This window comes from Pinus tabuliformis, chromosome 3_2, assembly GCF_031772625.1.
Source record: "Pinus tabuliformis cultivar Carrire ecotype Pingquan chromosome 3_2, CPIR1, whole genome shotgun sequence".
Classification (NCBI taxonomy): Eukaryota; Viridiplantae; Streptophyta; class Pinopsida; order Pinales; family Pinaceae; genus Pinus; species Pinus tabuliformis.
In genome coordinates this window covers 846,458,259-846,481,372 of record NC_142302.1, presented here as the reverse complement: position 1 = coordinate 846,481,372, position 23,114 = coordinate 846,458,259, and the positions used below count along the sequence as shown (strand labels likewise).

The window sequence follows — 23,114 nt, the reverse complement described above, 5'->3', positions numbered from 1 at the left end:
GGCCTCAAAATTTGTACGAAGGCTTAGACACATGCATTCTCCAATACCCACAAATTGTTTCGGGAAATTCCACTCGGAGACAACTTTATTAAAATAGTAGAGTTTGGGCTTCTGTGATCCATATCAAGTTTACAAAAGATTCTTCGGCGAAGATCACATGAAACATCATTTGTCGACGCATTTCGAACCAACCAGTGTGGTTCATCGTCAGGACAAGTTGAAGAAACAGATCCTTCAATTCAAATGACTTCATTTTGTAAAGAAGGCAACAAGCTCGATGGGTCATCAAACTTTTAAGCATGGAAGAGAAGAATAGACTTGATACTTGTAGAAAATGAAGTCATGGACTATGTTCTTGGAAAAGTTACACAACTAGAGAAGGATAAGACTCAAGAACGGGCCAAGTATTCTAAAGGAGAAGTTAGGGCTTAAAGGATTCTCATTGAATACATCAAGGGTCATCTTATTTCCTTCATTACAGACTTGGGTACATCTAAAGCAATCTTATGACAAGTTGGTAAAACTATATTCGGTCAACACTTCAGGTCAGAAAATATCTTTGAGAAATCGATTATACAAGACAAGGTTATCCAAGGATGAGGACTTGGTTTCATATCTTATGAAGGTTTCACAATTGAGGGATCAACTTCAAGGACTTGGAGAAGTTGTTTCAGATTCAGAATTGGCTACTTGTATACTCATGTATACTCAATGCTTTACCCCCATAGTGGAGCAGTTTTGTATCAAGCATATATTCTAGGAAGGACACTCCAAACTTCAATGAGTTATGGTCTCTATGTGTTATAGAAGAAACAAGATTGAAGGCCAAAGATGACACCAAACCCAATGAAAGGTCTCAAGATTTTATTGCTAGATCAAAGAAGAAAAGTGGAAGGTTTGGAAGGTTTGAACCTCATCAAAGGCATAATAGAAGTAACAACAATCAACCACGTGGAAGACAAGATATGTCCAAAGTACAATGCTTTGGATGCAATGAATATGGACACTTCAAAGAGATTATCCTAAGGATCCTCTAAAGAAGAACAATAAGAAGATAGAAAGGAGTGAAGGCCACATCACCAAATAATGAAGAACCAGAAAAGATGTCGAAGAATGAAGATCCTAAAGATCTTTACTATTGAAGATCTCCACTCTATTAACAATATGTTTTTCTTTTTATTAGAACATGGTAGTTAGAATAGCTTGTACAATTACTTTTGTAGAAGAATTATGGCATCATAAAAATAAGCATGCAATATTGGATGGATTAGAGTCTACATAGTCAGTTATTGGAAGCATTCATCTAGTAGAACAAGGATAGAAGGATTTGGACCATTTAGCTAGTTTACAATATATGCACATCAAAATTCATGCAACTACTACTTGACATCATGTTATAGACGCAATCATTTAACAAGAAGGGATCACTAGGATCCATTGTTAGAGGAAAATACTTCATCGTATGAAATAACTATTGGGACATGGCAAAGTATATTCCACCTAGAAGAAATCAAGCATCATAGAAGTTTGAAGATAGTTGAGTTGCAGCATAAAGGTACAATTGAGGCACCTCTCATCTTAAGAAAGGAGTCTAATCATAAACACTATTTTCAAGGAAAGACATGGAAGCGATTCATTAATAAGGAAGTCATCTAGATGGATATTTGAAGGGAAGAGGTATGCATATTTTTAAAATAGAAGCTCTTCATTAGGTGGTAGATTCATGTTTTAAGTAAAAGTTTTTGTAGGAAGCGCTGGATGTAGAAATTTACTTGGAAGTATGAGCATGGTTTGTCTTGATTAAGAATTGGATGGGACAAGAACTCTTTCATATGGTCATTCGACACAGAAACATGAGAAATGAAGCATGGTATTGATCAAACATCCGATATAGTTTCTTGAAGAACTTAAGATAAGAATGATGGTTTCAGAGGGAGCTATGAAGATCTTGTTGGATTCGATATATTCAAAGAACACATTAACTAATAAGTAGCATGAAGAGGAACCCCGGTACTATTTGAAGACAAATCATGCAGAATGATGGTGGCATCAGAAGAAGTAAGAAGCATAATTTGACATTTTGATTTGGTAACTCTAATTTTGATGATTTTGTTTGAAGATATGGCTAAGCTACCGAGAAGAACAAATTGCAGAAGTATGGGCTAGAAAGAAAGCAATTAATATACAACTATTTGATCTAACTCAATTCAAAGAACATATGGATTGGATGAACAACACTAATAAGTATATGATAGAAATATGCGCTCTACAAAAGTAGAAAAGGTAGCGGATACGAAATAGTTGGTTGGTCATGATGGATTCGATGTTGATCTAGAAGAAGTTCACTTTCCCAGTTAGAAAGAGCTACAATAAAATCCTACATTGATTGGTTTGGAAAAAATACTTTTGATGACAAAGATACTACAAATGATCATTAATGGAAAATTGTTAATTTTAGATAACAATGGTATGTTCTATACTTTAGCACAATTTACTTCAATGTTCCTTATCAGCGCAATGACAATTTCCAATTATTTTCAATAGAAATCACATTAACTTAAGACATTGATAGTAAATGCAGATAGAACATAAAAGTAAGTGCAGAAGCCAAGCCAAGACAAGAGGACACAAGATTTGGCGGATGCTAGGGAAAACCCTTTGATCAAATCTTCTTCTTATTATTCAATAGTTCAACAGAGAGAGGGAGTACAAATATCAAATTTACATGCCCAAAACAACCCTGACAAATCTGCAGACAACTGCAGTCAAACTTCAACCCTAACCAGAAAATCAACGCTGGTCAAAATAACAGCAACACATCCTTAATGCAGCTCGGTCAACCCAAGTCAAACTTGGCCTGAACAAGAGGTCAAAGTCAATGCAAAATAGATTAGTCAAACTCAGTCAAAGGAGAGAAATACTGTTGTAATTTTCTGCGGCCACATCTAAAGTCAATGTTGAGGTCAACGTTGGTCAAATTGCCCAAAACACCTTAGTTTCTGTGCCCAACAACTTGGCCTAGGAAAATCGAAATTCTGCCCTGAAAACCGAAGTCAAAGATGGTCAAATGAGCCCTGGTCAATGCTGGTTTGTTTCTTTGAAATTTCAGCTTGCACTTCTGAAATTTTCGTCCTCCTTCTATGCCACACGTGGGAGAGAGAGAGGCTGCCCAAGCTGTATGAACCAATCAAGAGAAGAGAGAGAAGAATGATGTGATGAGTGATGTCCAAATGAGGAGAGAGGTCACTCCTATTTATACAATTCATTGAGGGTGAGGAGACACATCCATTGGGCTTCTTGAGCCTACATTTGACTGAGGCCGACCTTGAGAATTTGTACATGAGAGAGAATAAATTCAAAATTCCTTTTCTGCTTGTCCAAATGAGATGATATTTATATCAAACTTGGACATCTCGAAAAGAGGAATCCAATGCAATAATCATCTCCATCATATGAGCTGTCCTAAGGTGGAATTTGGCCCTAGTTGCCAATTTTAACACCATCTCAACTAGGGAGAATTCCACCTGGCAATCCATTTGTCATAATGTACCATCTCTGTCATCACTGCTCTGCTGAACCATGAAGTAATAATGAAGAAGAAGTGATCGAGAGTGAGTCACAAGACCTTACCACTCTCCACTGACAAAAGTCAGTCCTTGATCCCAGATCAAGTTGTTGAACACCATGCATCCTAGTCATAGGGAGTAGGGCAGTACACAATGTGTCCATCGGTAGTGGTATGGTCCCTAACCATTTTTCCTAACTCATTGGCCAGATGAGAGGTACTTCCCATGAGTCCCAGACTCCATGGGTAGGATGTGTGCTAGGGCATCGACAGGAGAAGGTGAACCATTGATCTTGCTCATATGCCATAGAAGAAGGTGAACCACTCATCCTATGCATATGACAATTGTAGGGGAAGGCGAACCACTCACCCTACATACATGTGTCTGCAATCATAGGGGAAGGTGAATCACTCACCCTACACACATGTCAACCATCATGGGGTATCACAAGGGAAGGTGAACTACTCACCCTATATCTAGCGCACCACTAGGGGAATGTGAACCACTCACCCTATGGTCGCTCATAGCTCCAAGAAGTATGCCAAGCCCCCAGGACTTCCCAGAGCTCAGTGTCCAACTCATACGGGACCCTCATAGGAGGGTCTTTCCACGACTCCAAGTCTCTCTCGAAAAGTTAACAATTTGATCTTCCCCAAAGGCTTTGTGAGAATGTTTGCGACCTGCTTATTCGTCCTGATGTGTTGGAGCCTTATTGCTCCTCGTTGTACCATATCCCGGATAAAGTGGTACCTGATATCAATGTGCTTGGAGCGGTCGTGGAACACGGGATTCTTTGATAGACAAATCCCACTTTGGTTGTCACAGTAGGTCACGGTGGTATCTAGCACGTGCTCAAATAGATCACTAAAGAGCTTCCGTAACGAAACAGTTTCACAACAGGCCATACTCGCAACAATGTATTCTGACTCGGTGGTGCTCAAAGCAACCAATTTCTGCTTTCTGCTCATCCAAGATATAGAAGCATACCCCAAAGAGAAGCAGCACCCAGAAGTGCTCTTACGATCCACTAAACTGCCACCCCAGTCAGCATCTGAATATCCATGTAGCCTCAAGTTCCCGACAGTGTATCTCAGTCCATAGTGGATTGTGCCCCGGAGATATCTCAAGAGATTTTCTTAGCAGCAATCTAATGAATGTGACGAGGCTCAACCATAAATTGACTCAATGTATTCACAGCGAAGCATATGTCAGGATGAGAGTTCACCAAGAACATTAGGGCCCCCATAAGTTGTCAATACTCAGAAGGATTCGCTAATCTGGGGTCAACAACATTTCTGCATAGCTTCTTGAAGTTGAGTTCCATCGGAGTAGATACAGACTTGCAGTCCACCATCCCACATCTCTCAAGAAGATTCACAATGTATTTTCCTTTAGAAAGGAAAATCTCACCTGGCTTTTGCCAGACCTCCAGTCCTAGGAAGTGGTACATCAGTCCTAGGTCCTTCATCTCGAACACGGAAGCCAACTCCCTCTTGCATTGATGAATGAGAGAGTCAGAAAGAGATCATCCACATAAAGGACCAGAATGAGAGGCTTGTCCTTTTCAACCTTGAAGTATAGGTTCGGGTCAGCATCGCTCCTTGTAAATCCTAACTTCATAAGATAGTTATCAATCCTCTCATACCAAGCTCTAGGGGCTTGCTTCAACTTGCATACATGTGTCTTACGATCTTGATCTTCGAACCCCTTGGGTTGTTCTACATAGACTTCCTCTTTAAGTGAGCCATGCAAGAAAGTTGTTTTGACATCCATCTGGTGTAGGCTCCAACCTTGCGAGGCAACAAGGGTTATGATCGAACGGAGGGTGGTATATTGGGTAACCAGTGCAAATATGTCATCATAGTTGTTAAAATTGGCAACTAGGGCCAACTTCCACCTTAGGACAACTCATATGATAGAGATGATTATTGCATTGGACTCCTCTTTCCGAGAGGTACAATTTTAATATAAAGATCATCTCATTCTGACAAACAGAAATGGAATTTTGAATTTATTCTTTCTCATGGACAAATTGTCAAGGTCGGCCTTAGTCAAATATAGGCTCATGAAGCCCAATGGATGTCTCCTCACCCTCAACGAATTGTATAAATAGGAGTGACCCTTATCTCATTTGGACAATCACTTATCTCATGACATCATCTTCTCTCTCCTCTCTTGATTGGTTCGTAAACTTGGAGGCTCTCTTTTCTTCGCACGTGTGGAAGGAAGGTAGATTTTTGGAGGCTGAAATCTCCGTGATTATGGCAGCGTTGACCAACGTTGACTTGGGCACTTTGACCATGCGTTGACTTTTGTTTTGTGGGCAGAATTTCGATCTTTTCAGGCCTCATTCTTTTGCACAGAATTCGAGGTGATTGGGGACTATTTGACCGTGTTCACTGCAACATTGACTTTTAGGTTTGATCGCAGAAATTACAGCAAGGTTTGTTTGGGTTGACCGAGCTGTTTTGGGTTGACTTTGACCCTCTTTAGAGGCTGCATTTTTCTGCTATTGACCGCACTGATTAGAGGATGATTTGGGGCAGCTTTGACCACTGTTGACTTTTTCGTTAGGGCTGCATTGATTGCTGATTTCATAGATCTGTTTTGGGCTTGTATTTATGATATTTCTACTCTCTCTCTCTACTGAACTATTGAAGAATAATAAGAAGATTTGATCAAAGGGTTTCCCCACAGTGGGGTTTGTCCCTAGCATCTGCCACATCTTGTGTCCTCTTGTCTTGGCTTGTCTTCTACACATGTTTTTATGTTCTAACATTTACTATCAATGTGTTTAAGTTAATGCAATCGCTGCTGGATATAATTGGAAATTGTCATTGGGCTGCTAAAGGAACATTGAAGTAAATTGTGCTTAAGCATAGAACATACCATTGTTATCTAAAATCAACATGGTATCGGAGCTCATGTGAAGACAAAGCCCAAGCAAGAGTGAAGCAAAGCAATCACTAAGAGAAGCTGTTGGACAAGGTCTTGGAACTAGTCCCAATGACGACTACATCTTCCTTCAAATTTGAGGATAAGCGTAAGGACAAATCCGACGATCATGCATGGAAGATGACTTTGGATTTGACTTTGGAAGAGAATGATGCCCTGGACTATGTCAAGGGAGAATAGCAGAGCCTCCTTCAAATGCATCCTGCTGTTGCATAAACCAAGTACAAGAAAGGTGAGGTAAAATCTAAGAAGATTATTGTTGATTCCATTTATAAGCCTTTGGTTGCATATATTTCTGATTCGGAAACATCTAAGGAGATGTATAAAAATATGGTTGGGATGTTCCAAGTAAACAATGCAAATCAAATTTTCTTTCTCAAGAACAAGCTGAAAGATATCAAGATGGATAAAGGAGAATCCATCCAATCCTACTTCATGAGGATTATCGAGATCAAGAATGATCTCCTATCTATTGGTGAAGTCACTGGTGACTGGGAACTCTATCTTATTGTACTTGGGGGCCTTACAAGAGAATGGAATGTGTTCAACACTACCATCCTCAACAATGACAGGATTCCGGGATTTGATGAACTATTGGCCAAATGCACTTAAGAAGAAATAAGGATGATGGAAAGAGACAAGCCCTCAAATGGAAACAATCGTACAACCTCTTCCACTTATTCTAAGAGAAGGAACAATGCTGGTCCAAGGAATCAAGGACAAGGGTTCAAGCCGTGATTCAAAGAAGGAAGGAAAGGAAGATGCTTCAATTGTAACAAGTTTGGCCACTTTGCTGGAGGGTGTCCTCAAAAGAGGGATAGTCCAAGAGATGATGACAACAATAACAACAACTTCAAAGGCAATGGCAATCAAAGGAACGACAGGTTCAATAACAAAGGAAAAATGAATGCTACCGTTGCTCGAAATGGAAGTGGTCGTCCTTCCAAGAAGTCGAGAAACTCCAGGTATGAAGAAGTTAATGTTGTAAAGCAAAAATATTTATATCTTATTTTTGACCTCGCCATTGCTTCTCCTCTAGATACATTGGACCATTGGTTGATTGATAGTGGTGCCTCAAGGCACTTCACTAGGTACAAGGAAGTCCTCTCTAACTTGGTTGAAAAGAAGATGAATATGGAGAATATACTTGGGGATAATGCCGCTTATCTCGTGAAAGGAATTGTGACTGTTACTCTTCATTTAAATCAAGGTCAAACCCTCCACTTACAAGAAGTGCTATATGTACCTGATCTGAAAAAGAACTTGGTTTCTATTTCTGCGATGGAAGACAAAGGTTTTAAGGTGACATTCATTGATGGGAAGGTTTGTGTTTGGCAAAGGAACCCAAGAGATGCATTCACTCTTGGATTCAGGGTTGAAGGTCTCTATCAGGTTGGAGGAAGTTCATTGGGAGCTATGACTCGTGATACTTCTCTTCATTTCAAAGCCTTACCTGATGTAAGGAAGATGGTCATAGGGATGCCCGAATTCAACTTACATCATGAAGGTGTTTGTCAGGGATGTGAAGTTGGAAAACATACAAAGGAACCATTCCCCTCAAGTGAGACTCAAACCATCGATATTCTTCAATTGGTCCATTCTGATCTTTCAGGTATGTTGCCTGTGATATCTTTGGGTGGATATCTGTATCATGTTATTTTTGTGGATGACTTCTCTCGCAAAACATGGATCTATTTCTTAAAGAAGAAGGATGAAGTGTTCAAATGGTTCCGCTCCTTCAAAGCCTTGGTTGAGAATCAAACAGGGAAGAAGATCAAAATATCGAGGACCGATAATGGGACCGAATATGAGTCAAATGAATTCAAAGACTATTGTAGAGAAGTTGGCATTAAGAGGGAGACTACTACCGCATATACTCCTGAACAAAATGGTGTTGCCGAGAGGAAGAATCGTACTATCATAGAAGCCACTTGGGCTATGCTTCATGATCAAGGTCTTCCGAAGTTCTTATGGGGAGAAGCTGCCAACACCACTGTGTATGTCCAAAACCGATGCCCACATCAAGCTTTGGACTTCAAGACACCTGAAGAAGTATTCATCGGTAAGAAACTTGATGTTTCTCATTTTAGAATTTTTGGTTGTCCCTTATATTTTAATGTGCCGAAAGAGAAAAGAAATAAACTAAATGCATCTGGGATGAAAGGAACGTTTGCGGGCTATAGTGAAACTTCGAAGGCATATAGAATCCATGTGCTTGGTCAAAGGTAAGTGGAATTAAGTCATGATGTCACTTTTGATGAAGATTTTGCTCTTAGAAAGATCCAAGATCTTCCTATTCCAAGGAAGGAAAATGATGATGCTGATGCAGAAAAGCAGGATGAACCTTCGTATGGTGAACTGATGCCTGATGTGGAAGGTCCGATGGATCCTATTGATCCACCTCCTAGTGAGCCTTCTACTTCAAGAGAAAGACCTCTGTGGCTCAAAGATACTCTTGAAGATGCTGAGAAACATATTGCACTGAGGGGGACATTTCATGAAAGCAAGAAGCCGAATAAGTACCAAGGGTACTTAGCTGCCATGAGTACCATTGTACAATCTGAGCCTTGTACATTTGAAGAAGCCACGAAGCAATAGGTTTGGAAGGATGTAATAAACGAGGAATATGAGTCAATCATGAAGAATGATATCTGGGATGTGGTTCCTAGACCCAAGGACAAGTCAGTGGTCACTTCAAAATGGCTCTACAAGATAAAAAATGGCGCTAATGGGAGTGCCGAGAAATTCAAAGCCATATTTGTAGCTCGAGGCTTCTCTCAAAAGGAAGGAGTAGACTATGATAAGATATTTGCACCAGTTGCCCGATATACCACCATTTGTTCGATCATAGCCCTTGTTGCTTCGCAAGGATGGAACCTACATCAGATGGATGTCAAAATTGCCTTCTTAAATGGTTCGCTTAAGGAGGAAGTGTATGTGGAACAACCTAAGGGGTTCAAGGTTCAAGATCGTGAGACACATGTATGTAGGTTGAAGAAATCCCTCTATGGGTTGAAGCAAGCCCCTAGGGCTTGGTATGAGAGGATCGATAACTATCTTATGAAGTTGGGATTTACAAGAAGCGATGTTGACTCAAACCTATACTTCAAGGTTGAAAAGGACAAACCTCTCATTCTGGTCCTTTATGTGGATGATCTCTTTCTGATAGGTGATGACCCTCTCATTCATCAATGCAAGAGGGAGTTGGCTTCCGAGTTCGAGATGAAGGACCTAGGACTGATGCATTATTTACTAGGGTTGGAGGTCTGGCAAAAGGCAGGTGAAGTTTTCCTTTCTCAAGGAAAATATATTGTGAAGCTACTTGAGAGATGTGGGATGGTGGACTGCAAGTCTGTGACTACTTCGATTGAACTCAACTTTAAGAAGCTATATGGAAGTGTTGCTGGGCCTTGATTGGCAAACCCTACCGAATATCGTCAACTTGTGGGGGCCCTGATGTTTTTGGTCAACTCTCGTTCTGACATATGCTTTGTTGTGAACACTTTTAGTCAATATATTGTCGAGCCTCATCACATTCATTGGATTGTTGCCAAGAATCTCTTGAGATATCTCCGAGGCACAATCCACTATGGACTAAGATACACTGTCGAGAATTTGAGACTACATGGATATTCAAACACTGACTGGGCTAGCAATGTGGTGGATCGTAAGAGCATGTTTGGGTGCTGCTTCTCTTTGGGGTCTGCTTATATATCTTGGATGAGTAGGAAGCAAAAATTGGTTGCACTAAGCAGCGCTGAGGCTGAATACGTCACTGCGAGTATGGTCTGTTGTGAAGCAGTTTGGTTGAGGAAGCTCTTCAGTGAGCTATTTGAGCATGTGCTAGATACCACGCGATCTTCTGCGACATCCAGGGTGGGATTCGTCTATCAGAGAATCCTGTGTTCCACGACCGCTCCAAGCACATTGATATTCAGTATCACTTTATTCGAGATATGGTACAATGGGGAGCAGTTAGGCTCCAACACATCTGGACAAATGAGTAGGTTGTAGACATTCTCACGAAGCCTTTGGGGAAGGTCATATTATTAACCTTTCGAGAGAGACTTGGAGTCGTGGAACAACCCTCCCATGAGGGTCCCGTATGAGTTGAACACAGAGCTTTGGGGGCTCTTGGGGGCGTGGGGTACTTCTTGGAGCTAGCTATGAGCGACCATAGGGTGAGTGGTTCACCTTCCCCTAATGGTGCGTTGAATACAGGGTGAGTGGTTCACCTTCCCCTACCCGGACACATGCATTAGGGTGAGTGGTTCACCTTCTCCTACGATTGGCATATGCATAGGATGAGTGGTTCTCTTTCTCCTATGTCATATGAGCAAGATGAGTGGTTCACCTTCTCCTGCTGATGCCTCGGCACACATCCTACCCATAGAGTCTGAGACTCATGGGAAGTACTTCTCATCTAGCCAATGAGTTGGGAAAAGATGGTTAGGGACCATAGCACTACCGATGGACTCATCGTGTATTGACATACTCCCTATGACTATGATGCATGGTGTTCAACAACTTGATCTGGGATCAAGGACAAACTTTAGTCAGTGGAAAGGTATGATCTTATGACTCACTCTCGATCACTTCTTCTTCATTATTACTTCATGGTTCAACCGAGTAGAGAAATACAGGACAGTGATGACAAAGATGGTACAGGATGACAGGTTGGCATGATGATGGATTGGCAGGTGGAATTCTCTCTAGTTGAGGGTGGCAATTATTGAATTGGATTCCTCTTTTCGAGAGGTACAATTTTGATATAAAGATCATCTCATTTTGACAAGCAAAAATGGAATTTTGAATTTATTCTTTCTCATGGACAAATTGTCAAGGTCGGCCTCAGTCAAATGTAGGCTCATGAAGCCCAATGGATGTGTCTCCTCACCCTCAACAAATTGTATAAATAGGAGTGACCCTTCTCTCATTTGGACAATCACTCATCTCATCACATCATCTTCTCTCTCCTCTCTTGATTGGTTCGTACACTTGGAGGCTCTCTCTTCTTCGCACGTGTGGAAGGAAGGTAGATTCAGGGGGCCAAAATTTTTGTGATTAAGGCATCGTTGACCATTGTTGACTTGGGCACTTTGACCATGCATTGACTTCTGTTTTGGGGGCAAAATTTTGATCTTTTCAGGCCACATTCTTTGGCACAAAATTCAAGGTGATTGGGGATTGTTTGACCGTGTTGACTGCAACGTTGACTTTCTGGTTTGACTGCAGAAATTACAGCAAGGTTTGTTTGGGTTGACCAAGCTGTTTTGGGTTGACTTTGACCCTCTTTGGAGGCCACATTTTTCTGCTGTTGACCGAGCTGATTAGAGGATGATTTGGGGCAGCTTTGACCATCGTTGACTTTTTGGTTAGGGCTGCATTGACTGTTGATTTGGAAGATCTGTTTTGGGCTTGTATTTATGATATTTGTTCTCTCTCTACTGAACTATTGAAGAATAATAAGAAGATTTGATCAAAGGGTTTCCCCACATTGGGGTTTGTCCCTAACATCCACCACATCTTGTGTCCTCTTGTCTTGGCTTGTCTTCTGCACATGTTTTTATGTTCTATTTGCATTTACTATCAATGTGTTTAAGTTAATGTGATTGCTACTGGATATAATTGGAAATTGTCATTGGGCTGCTAAAGGAACTTTGAAGTAAATTGTGCTTAAGCATAGAACATACCATTGTTATCTAAAATTAACAATAGTCTACTCCTTCCTTTTCAGAGAAGCCTCGATATTCTCTAACCCTTGTCATGTGAGTTGATGCTCCATTGTCTATATACCAGACTCCTTGTGAAGCTAATCCTGCCAAGCAAGCAAATTTGTCTTCCAATCTGGAAGACAAATATGAAGTCTCCTGAATGTTACTTTTGTCCATGGTTATGCTGAAGAATTTGTAGTGTGTTATTCCTCTTTTCCACCCCGACACTGACTCTGCTCTAGCAAACTACTACAAAACCCTCTGTGTCCAAGTAGAGATCTGCCCAACGAAGGTATTGAATTGCTCCCTCTGCCTCTGGAATCACTCGATTCTGGAAGGATCGAATTTTGCTGGCCCTCACAGGAAAATCGGTCTTTCCTCGAGCAACTCGACATCCTGGCAAAATAATGCGCTGCCCCTTGGAATTTTGGCCTGCTGTCTTTGCTGAGCAGCAAAATTCCTTTCCTTTGTTTTCCTGAGCTCTCCGACTGATCAACCTTGCTCTGATACCATGTGATTTTTTTATCTATTGCAACAACTGGAAATTACTCTTCTAATTGAAAATTTAATTATGCAACTTATTTGCTACGAGAAGGAACGAATAAAATCGCGATTGCAATTTTCACCATAAAAATACTGCGGAAAATAAAATACTGAAAACTGAGAAATTCTAGCGCACACGAGAATTTTGACACAGTTATTTCTGGACATTTGTCCCCGGAAAAATCCAACTTGGGAAAACCGGTGCAACAGATGAGGGTTTTATTATTATTCTTCAGCAGCGATTATGAGTACAATAATTTAGATGCCCAACTGACAATCTAATATGAGGAAAATACTAGCAAAATTGTTGTGAGAATGTTCTGTCATCCCACAACTATTTTTTACCTCAAAAATTGCCTCCCTACCCCTTGTGTAGAGCTTACGCTAGCCCTTTGAGAATTTCGGCCTCCCTTCCTTTGCCTCTTCCAGGGATTGGAAACCTTCTTCCCAGAATACTATTGCCCTCCTCTACCACCTGCTACTCACCCTCTGGCTCTATCATCTCTACTGCTACTGAGAAAATCGAGCTGCCTGGGCAACTGAGTATCTGCACCGGGATATTCTCCATCACCACATCGACCTCTTCTTATAATCCTCTATTAGAGCACCAATGGCCAAGATTAAAACACAATCGATGGCTAAGATCATCTCTAGATTGATCCATGTGAGTTTCGAGATGATTCATGCCTTGACTTAATTAATACTGATTAATTAACCATATTCCCTAAGTTTAGACTTGGGAATTATTTAAAAACTAGTTAATAATCTAATTAAGTCATTTCTATGTGGATTTTCCAGAAACAATTTCTGGGCTTTGGAGATCTCATGTATTCTAGCCTCTCCACCAAATGTCGTCACTAGAACACATCCGATGCTACAAAAACTAACATGATGATAGTTGAGGAAAGTTCAACTATGGGTGCTGAACTCAATTCAAAGAACATATGAATTGAGTATATGGTTTTGGCAATTAAGAAGTCAAGGTATTCACATCATCACCTTGGGATTGAAAGGTAGAAATGAAAGAAGATAACATGGTGTTCATCAACAAAGATCACTTTTATGTTTAAGAGGGAGGAATGACTAGCTTGAAGTTTGAAAAGACTCCATATCATGCCTTCATTGATGATGACTAAAGGAAAGTGATATGCAAGATTGATGGCCTGAACCCCATGACAAGATTTAAGGAAGAAAATGGCTCCATGACACCCAAGAAGGAAGACAACTCGATATAATGAGATATGAAGGAAAGAGGGAGCCATACAACTATCTCCATGAAGAACTGATTGTTGATACATATATGAAGACAAGCTATAAAGCTTGTGGTGGTGACTTCCCAAATTGGAAGGAAGGCAGGAATCTCTTTGATATTTGAAAGGGAGTAAAGGAGTCTCCAGGAATAGGAGCAAGGATCTATTCCTAATTAAGAGGTAATAGGGATGTCCCCTCTGGTTGAGAGGGAGTGATGATGGACATCACATTTGTATTCTCTTCTTCATGTGTCATGCACTTGACCAAGACTAACAATCGTAATTCTAAGTGAAGACCTTGGAGAGTGGATGGTGGATGGAGGATTGGATAATAATTTGTGATCTTCATGAGGATATAAATTCCATGATAAGAAATGGATCGACGCTCTTTGAGGATTGGACAAGTATCTAAGACAAGAGTGGTTGAAGAGGACCGATATTTTTTGAGGATTGAGAATTCAAGATAAGAATAGTCCTAAAAGGACATATCTTGTTAACATCCGGATAAGGTATGTGCCTTGTAGAGGTAGTGTGGTATCTCATGTAAAGCCTTCCAACATTATGCTCGTCACTCGTGCATTAGAAAGAGCTTGTCAAGTTAAGGCCTTACTATGATGACAATGCTGGTCAAGATGTTGATGCTTACAGATGGCTTACCAATCAGACTCTTCTTATAAGAACTCTTTAGTTTGAGAATAACCTTGTACCAGGTGAACAATTATGAATACCTTCCTAGTTAAGAGGGAGTGTACACAAATCATTATGTATATTTTATGTTAGAAGAAAAAGAAGAAAGAAAAATCATGCTCCATTGTAATGGTCATCTAGGTAAAGCATGATCTTCATGCTTCTAAGGTTTGTCATGTCAAAATAATATTTTTCTTGAATCGAAAGAGTCTATCATTTATATAAGACCCTTTCAGGCAAGTTGTAACATATAAAAGATATTGATTTTGAGTCTAGAAAGTCCTAGAAACCTCCAAGCACAAGTCGGCCCAAAAGAAGGAATTCGAACCCCACAGATGTGTAGAAATAGAAGCAACATTGACCTCATTAAGCACCAATTCAATCTCTTGCTAAAAAGTTCGATTTGAAGCTAGCAACATCAGGGAAGCAAGTGCGAAGGTCTAGAAGGCAAGAAGAACTCAAGAAGAAAGAAGAAAAGTTTGTTTTTCGGTCTTTTTCTCTCACACTTGTGAAGGTTAGGGTTTTTGCAGCTTCAAGGAATGCCAAAAATTGCAGGTATGAATTGCAGATCCAAGTTGTTGGAAGGCCAAATACTCTGGTTTGACTTTGGAGACCTTGTCTTGTCTAAAGGAAGTCTTCTTGAAGAAGTAACACGTGCCAAAATTAGGGTTTTTGCAGCTGCTGCAGGGCCAAAGTTGCAGGTCGAAGTTGGGGGCCGAAGTTGAAGCTGGAAGTTGTTGGAGTAGAATTGATCCTTGATCTCTGGCCTAATTGGAAGGCTTCTTGGAGGGCTGTCTTGGTGTTTGGAATAAGACTTGGTCTAGGGTTTGGGTCTTGGTTTTCTCATTTGAAGTAGATTATATAAGAAGTGAAGAGATTTTCTGGGTTTTCCCCTTGGAGGGTTTTTGCCGTGGCTTGGAGCCTATATCTTGTGTCCATTGTCTTTACTGTTTTTGTTCTTGATAATTGTTTGATGGAGAATATATACTAAAGAAACACAAGAAAATAAATAAAGTTCACAAACAATTATTAAGGTTAAGGAGAAATTGAATCAATAACTGTCCTATTGCATTCTCCAACATTTAGGAGAGAGAAAATATGGATAAAATATGAGATTGATCACCAACAAGTTGGACTAGTGCCTTGTTCCTTGGGAGAATGGAGTCTAGGATGATTTAGGTTAGCTAAACTTATTTTCAAGGAGGCCAAAATTTGATGCCCTAGCAAGAAAATTTCAAGCATTTACTCACTCAATGAAAAATGGATTTTTCATGGGAGAGCTACAATGAGTTCACCACTAGGACTATTCAATACATGTTATACATGAGTAATGTATGCAATATTCATCTAGATAGCAATTCCATTAATTTTCAACAAATTAGGGCACAATTTTACCATGACCTAGAATCAATAATTCCATACATTAGACATAGAAAAATAGATATTCAATAATAAAGAGCACTTACAAGACAACATGCAAGAATTCCTTCCATTATCCAAAGAATAGCTCCAAGAAATATCCAAGAATAAGCTCCAAATGTCAAAATGCATCCAAGAGATCCAAATCTTCCACAAGAGAACAAGTGTGAATTCCTCTATGAGGCCGAAATTCCAAGTGTGATGATGATGAGAGATCAAATGAGGTCTCTCTAATATATATGTGTTCTAACATGTCCTATTTTAGCCTAGAAGCCCCTCTAATAATAAAATAATGTGCAAGAAAAGGCCTAGGTCACAAGCCAACCTAGTAGCTTTTACAAAATTAACTTTTATCTCCACAAATGCTAGCCGAAATGTTGATGTCATGCTTGCGTTGGCTTCCTTAGGGATAATGTTAAGGCATTTTGGTGCCATGACAAGTGTAGAAAGCCTCTAAAATCAAGATCCATGGGTTGGCCCTTTTAGAAAATCGGAAAGGTAGAAATATTTTCTTATTCTTGATAATTACTTGTGATGTTCTTGACTTCTTATTAAGTTTTCTTTATATCTTCTTTCTTTAGTTCATCAAGCAATTAGCAAAGTGAAAGCACATAAAAAAATGGACACCAGATAAATGCACTATGCCAGGGAAAAAGGCAACTCGAGGGAAAAACTCAGTCAAAATTCTCTTCCTTTCAATAGTATTCTTTGAGACTCTTCACCCTAGGCAAAGACCAAACCTTCCCTCCACACCAAGTCTGCCTCCCAGCGCTTCGACCTCTCTTCCAACATCTTCGACTATGTAACAACTTACGGCGTCAGGCAACTTTTGACATCAACAAAACTTGGAAGACTTCAATCTCCTAGACTAGGGCACAGAACAAAGAGAGAGAGAGGCACAAAAATTTCGTTTTTCTTCTTCTCGTTAGACTCCACCCAACTCGCACTTCCTTCCTCTTCTTCTACTTTGCACTTCTTCCGACTTCAAGAGATATCAAACTTTCTTGTGAGAGAGTGTGCTCCAAATGAATTCGACTTGCTTCTATTTATAGGCTTCAAGGGAGGTCGAATTGATGTCCTTAGGCCGACTTGATCTCTTCTAGGCCGACTTGATGTGGAGGATACATAAATTACGTTTGACTCAATACTTAACCGTTTTACATGCTTCAGAAGCCCAAGAAAGGCCTCTTTAAAAGTACATTGACTCTATTGACTCGGAATAGATCTTCAATGGGGACTTTGACCTAAAACATGGTGACCCAAGCATGAAACCCATGCTTTAATAAGTGACAATAATAATAATAAAAATTCTTTTCTTTATTCTTTTGACAAGTACATTACAAAATGACTCTAATACATTTAATAAATCTTAGAAGTCCTCAATGGGGACTTTGACCTAAAACATGGTGACCCAAGCATGAAACCCATGCTTTAACAAGTCACAATAATAATAATAAAAACGTTTTTCTTTATTCTTTTGACAAGTACATTACAAAATGACTCGAATACATTTAATAAATCTTAGAAGTCCTCAATGGGGACTTTGACCTAAAACATGGTGACCCAAGCATGAAACCCATGCTTTAATAAGTCACAATAATAATAATAAAAATTCTTTTCTTTATTCTTTTGACAAGTACATTACAAAATGACTTGAATACATTTAATGAAGATCGAACCTAGTTACATTTTTCAACACTCCCTCTTAACTAGGGAGGTATTCTTCATATACAAGTACAAGGAAGATCTCAACTATATGAACCATGAAGAACTTTAGGCACCGCAATGCCATGGACTAGATTCCTGAATAGGGTAATCTATCCATTGGTCTCTCAACAATTTAGGCAGCGCAATGCCATGGACTAGATTCCTAACCAGGGTAATCTATTTGGGTGGGACTAAGATGGACTCAAGCTTTCAGTCTCTCTAGGTACCATCACACTTGCTAACCACCAACCCAAAGATCCAGGTGTGTATCCAAAAACAAAGCTCTATAATCAACACCACCTTTTCCAACTTCGGGACCTAGACATCAACACAAAGTGCTGACCAGATGTCCTCCCAGGCAATGCTTCACTCACAAAGCCTCAACACTCCTAGATCCAACAGATCAAGGATGACCAATCTCTCCCAATCAAACTGATTGGTAACCAACATGCTATCAAAACCTTCGAGAGATTCACCTATACAAACACAACCCCAATCAATAGTATACTTTAATATGTACATAATCAAATACAAACCTCCAGGGTCTTCTAGACAACTTGATGTTGCTTCTCAACTTTTCATAGTAGGACTATCAGCCGAATATCTGACAAAAGATTCCTCAATCATACACTTCCCTTTCCTACTACTCATGCAACAACATATCCTCTGAAATTCATTCTTCAATCAACACCAAGGTATGCTCTCCCTCTCAACCAGGGAGCATCTCTTTATCTAGACTCCCTCTTAATCTCAGGGAGATCTCTTCTTATTTTCATCATCGGAGAATCTTTCGTGGCTTCTAACCATTTCATCAAAGTTATCATCATCCCCATCATGCTTATCACATCAACGAACATCTTCACCATATTGAAGATTGTGTACCTGCACAACTTAGATAGCAAGTACAACCAAAACTATAGAAGCATGAAGTTAGCCATATCAGAATTATGGAAGCATTTCAACCTTACATATATCAGATACCCAAACTTAAACAAGAGACACATACTCTTCAACATCTTGCTAGGGACTTTGTCATAAACCCTAGACTACTTCATAACAACTTTCATTCCATCTAGGGTTTCAATGTTTCTTTCAAAGGTGTGACATACCCTACTACAACATATAGCAAACCCTAGAAACAATTCAAACAAATATAGATCTACAAGGCATCTAACAACTTTCAGAATTCATATGGTAGACTCTCCATTAGGGATTTACAAATCCTAGATTTCATACAAAAGAATCAATCAAAACCAATCACAACTTAGTCATTAACATGACTAGCTTCCACTAGGGTTAGTTGCAAACCCTAGATTTTCAATCAAACATCAATCCCAACTAAAACTCAGATTTCAACAATCTTACACAAATCTCAAATCATCATATTGTCATCATACATCAGAGATTTTTACTTCTACTAAGGTTCAACTTTAAAAACCCTAGAATTTCACAAATATTATCATCCTAGAAAGACAAACTTTGACTAGGGCTTAGTTCCAAACCCTAGGATTCATGACCACCGACAAATAGGTCAACTCATACATCTAGGACTTCATCATCATGCATAGGCATTTCATATCATGTGTTAGTCAAACCCAACTTCACAAAGATCAATAAGAGTTAGACATACAACAAACTTGATTAGACTAGGGTTTGATTAGACAAACACACACATACCAAGGAAATCATTTCTAAGACATTATAAGGGTCTTGCTTACACATTCCACCAAACCTTAATGAGTTAGGGTTTCAATATAGGAACATAGCAAACCCAATATTACCAATATTCGAAAGGTTCATGACTTTATCCTAACAAGCAAAATCCCAAACACGACATCATAAAAAAAAACTTCAAATAACAATTTTCAATATCCCTAAGCAGTTTAGGGTTTCAAACATTCACATTAGCACACCCTTAGGTTAGGGTTTTCCAGAGAACCTGTCTAGGGTTCTATGAAATCAGTTAAGAATAGGAATGGGGTAGATTTATCAAGTGATGAATCACCCAAAATAAGAATCAATATATTGACTATAGCTAGTCACAACAATGTTAGTAATAGATTGTTAAAAGAATAAACATTTATTATAAAGAAATCAATGTTTTAAAGCATACCTTTGTTTCTCGACAAACCTTGTCTTGAGAGGTCCTCTTTCATACTCCTTGAGGATATAGCAAATGTCTTCCTAATCAAGATAATAGAGGGAGAATGATGATTAGTATTTAATATAATCAAAGCTAAATGAGTGCATGAAAACAAAAATTGAAAGGAAATGAGATACTTATCTTTGGGAGTTGTTGGGGACTCCCTCCAAAGCTTGAGGGATACTTATAAACTTATAAAACAAAAGAAAATGTCTTTTCCAAAAATATTTTAAAACCTATAAATTCTAAATATCAAAAATACAAAATAGAATAACTAAGACTAAAAGCAAAGGACTTAGTAGTGTAAGTCCCTTATGTTAGATTCTTCTGTATTTTCTTTCTTCGTATCTTCTTCTTCAACTACATTGGCTTGATCTTTTTCTCTCTTCCCGTTTCCTGGATTGTCGAGACAGTCACTCGTGTAGTGACCCTTCTTATGACATTGATAACATTCTACCTTGGACATGTCAACTTTCTTCCTTGGTCCTTTCGATTTCTTTTTTTATGTTGAGCAGTGTAGGCATTTGAAACATCTTCAGAATTGGCAACTAATGAGATCCTTAATTCTTCTTGACTGCATGCAGTCCATAGTTCTTCAAAAGTGGGAGCTTCCTTCCAAGTATTAAGTCCTCTAGCAAATGCGCCCCAAGTAGGTGGCAATCCAAATAGAACAGTGATCACGAGTTCTTTGTTTGGAACAATTTCATCAATGGCCAAAATATCATCCCTGATTCTTGCTATCTTCACAAGGAAGGAAGACACTGTATCTTCTTTAGTCATCTTTGTGGTCCTTAGTTCATTCTTCAAGCTTGCCACTTGACAAATGCTCTTAATAGTGAATAGCTTTGATAAGGCTTTATACATTTCTTGAGCATGTTTGATGTTGGCTATAAATGGGACAAGATTGTCCTTTATTCCTTCTACCATTAGATTCATGGCCACCAATTTTAATTCTCCGAACTACACTTTGTACGCATGACTAGAGTCATTTGTAAGCTTCTTTACTTTTCCTTTGACCAAGTCTAGTACCTTGTTCTTTTCAAGGATGAGGTCAATCCTCTTCTTCCAAGACCTGTAGTTTGAGGCTCCTTTAAGTTTGTTCTCTCCCTTGATTATGTTAGACATCTTCCTTGAATATAGTAGACTCCTTCCCTGAGCTAATCCTTTTGAATGGTTCCTTGATCAAGTGCTTAAGACTGCCTTTTTCTTCTTTCTTCACCAAAGCTCTAAAACCATGTTAGAAAATTGGAAAGGCAGAAAATTTTTCTTATACTTGTTAATTACTTTTGATGTTCTTGACTTCTTATTAAGTTTTCTTTATATCTTCTTTCTTTGGTTCATCAAGCAATTGCCAAAGCAAATAAAAAAATGGATACCAGATATAGGCACTATGCCAGGGTTAAAACCCCCCTCGAGGGGAAAACCCAGTCAAAATTCTCTTCCTTTCAATAGTATTCTTTGAGACTCTTCACCCTAGACAAATACCAAACCTTCTCTCCACTCCAAGTCAGCCTCCCAGATCTTCGACCTCTCTTCCAACAACTTCGACTATGTAGTAGCTTCCGACATCAGGCAGCTTCCGGCATCAACAAAACTTGGAAGACTTAGATCTTCGACTTCTCGTCTAGCAACTTCGACTATGTAGCAACTTCTGACATCAGGTAGCTTCCGGCATCAACAAAACTTGGAAGAATTTAGTCTCCCAAACTAGGGCACTAAACAAAGAGAGAGAGGCACCGAAATTTCGTTTTTCTTCTTCTCCTTAGACTCCACCCAACTCGCACTTCCTTCCCCTTCTTCTTCTACTTCGCACTTCTGCCGGCTTCAAGAGATGAGGAGAGGACCCTCACCATATGAATAGTGAGTGACTCCGTCCCTTTAGGGTGCTCGACCATAAGGACCTTTAGGTACTCGACTGTTAAGGAGAGGGAGAGGAGAGGAGAGGGAGAGGAGAGGGAGAGGAGAGGAGAGGGCCGCCATCGAGAGGATGTGTAAGCAGGCTCGACTGTTAAGGACCGGAGGCGCTCGACCATAGGGAGAGGACCCTTTAGGGGGCTCGACCATTAGGGAGAGGAGAGGACCGGTAGGGGCTCGACCATAAGGATCGGAGGGGCTCGACTGGCCGCCATCGATTTCTCGCTCGACCATAAGGTCCGGAGGCGCTCGACTGTTAAGGACCTTTAGGTACTCGACCCCAAGGGAGAGGATGCGTAAGTAGGCTCGACTGTTAAGGACCGAATGAGAGTGTGCCCTAAATGAATTTTACTTGCTTCTATTTATAGGCTTCAAGGAAGGTTGAATTGATGTCTTTAGGCCGACTTCATCTCTTCTAGGCCGAATTGATGTGGAGGATACATGAATTACATTTGACTCAATACTTAACCTTTTTACATTATTCAAAAGCCCAAGAAGGATCTCTTTAAAAGTGCAATGCCTCTATTGACTCAGAATAAATCCTAGAAGTTCTCAATGGGGACTTTGACCTAAAACATGGTGACCCAAGCATGAAACCCATGCTTTAATAAGTCACAATAATAATAATAATAAATCTTTTCTTTGTTCTTCTGACAAGTACATTACAAAATGACTCAAATACATTTAATGAAGACCGAACCTAGTTACATTTTCCAACAGGCCCCTCTATCATCCAATATTCATCGTATGGCCCCCAAATGTGGGTTTGGGGCACAAAACGGGGTCTCATGGGTCTCCTAGTGGCAAAATCTCTATCTATGCTCCAACGTTGAGGGCACTGAAGATTGTGCTAACCCTCCCATGTCTCAAGGTATATGAGACAAACCTCATCTAGACCTGGATCAACTGCCTGACCCTCATGGAGTGCTAAGTCGACTGGGGGCATGCTGGCCTAGGTGCATCATCCCATGGATAATATAGGGCAAAGTGCAGAAGTTTTGGGTATTGAAGGTGCATATGACTATGAATGATGCTCTACAAATGTTCAGAGTCCCATGGCTCTCGACGCATCCCCTACGGGTAATATGTCCCTCTAGAGGACTTGGACCCCAGTGAAGTTGCCCAGACCTATAGATGGAACCACCCACCAATTACACACAATATCTAGTGCTGCAACTTTCATCATCAGGTACATTAATCATTAGTGCATCTGAGT

General features: G+C 39.8%; 1 pseudogene across 1 annotated transcript in view; it reads left to right on the top strand.

Moving 5' to 3' along the window:
• Window positions 1-1,775: 1,775 nt before the first annotated feature.
• LOC149183307 (trihelix transcription factor ASR3-like) overlaps window positions 1,776-23,114 on the top strand; it is a 133,393-nt pseudogene continuing 112,054 nt past the window's right edge. Inside the window, exon 1 of the transcript XR_016257176.1 lies at window positions 1,776-2,058. The product of XR_016257176.1 is annotated as a trihelix transcription factor ASR3-like (transcript). The remainder of the gene's footprint in view (window positions 2,059-23,114) is intronic.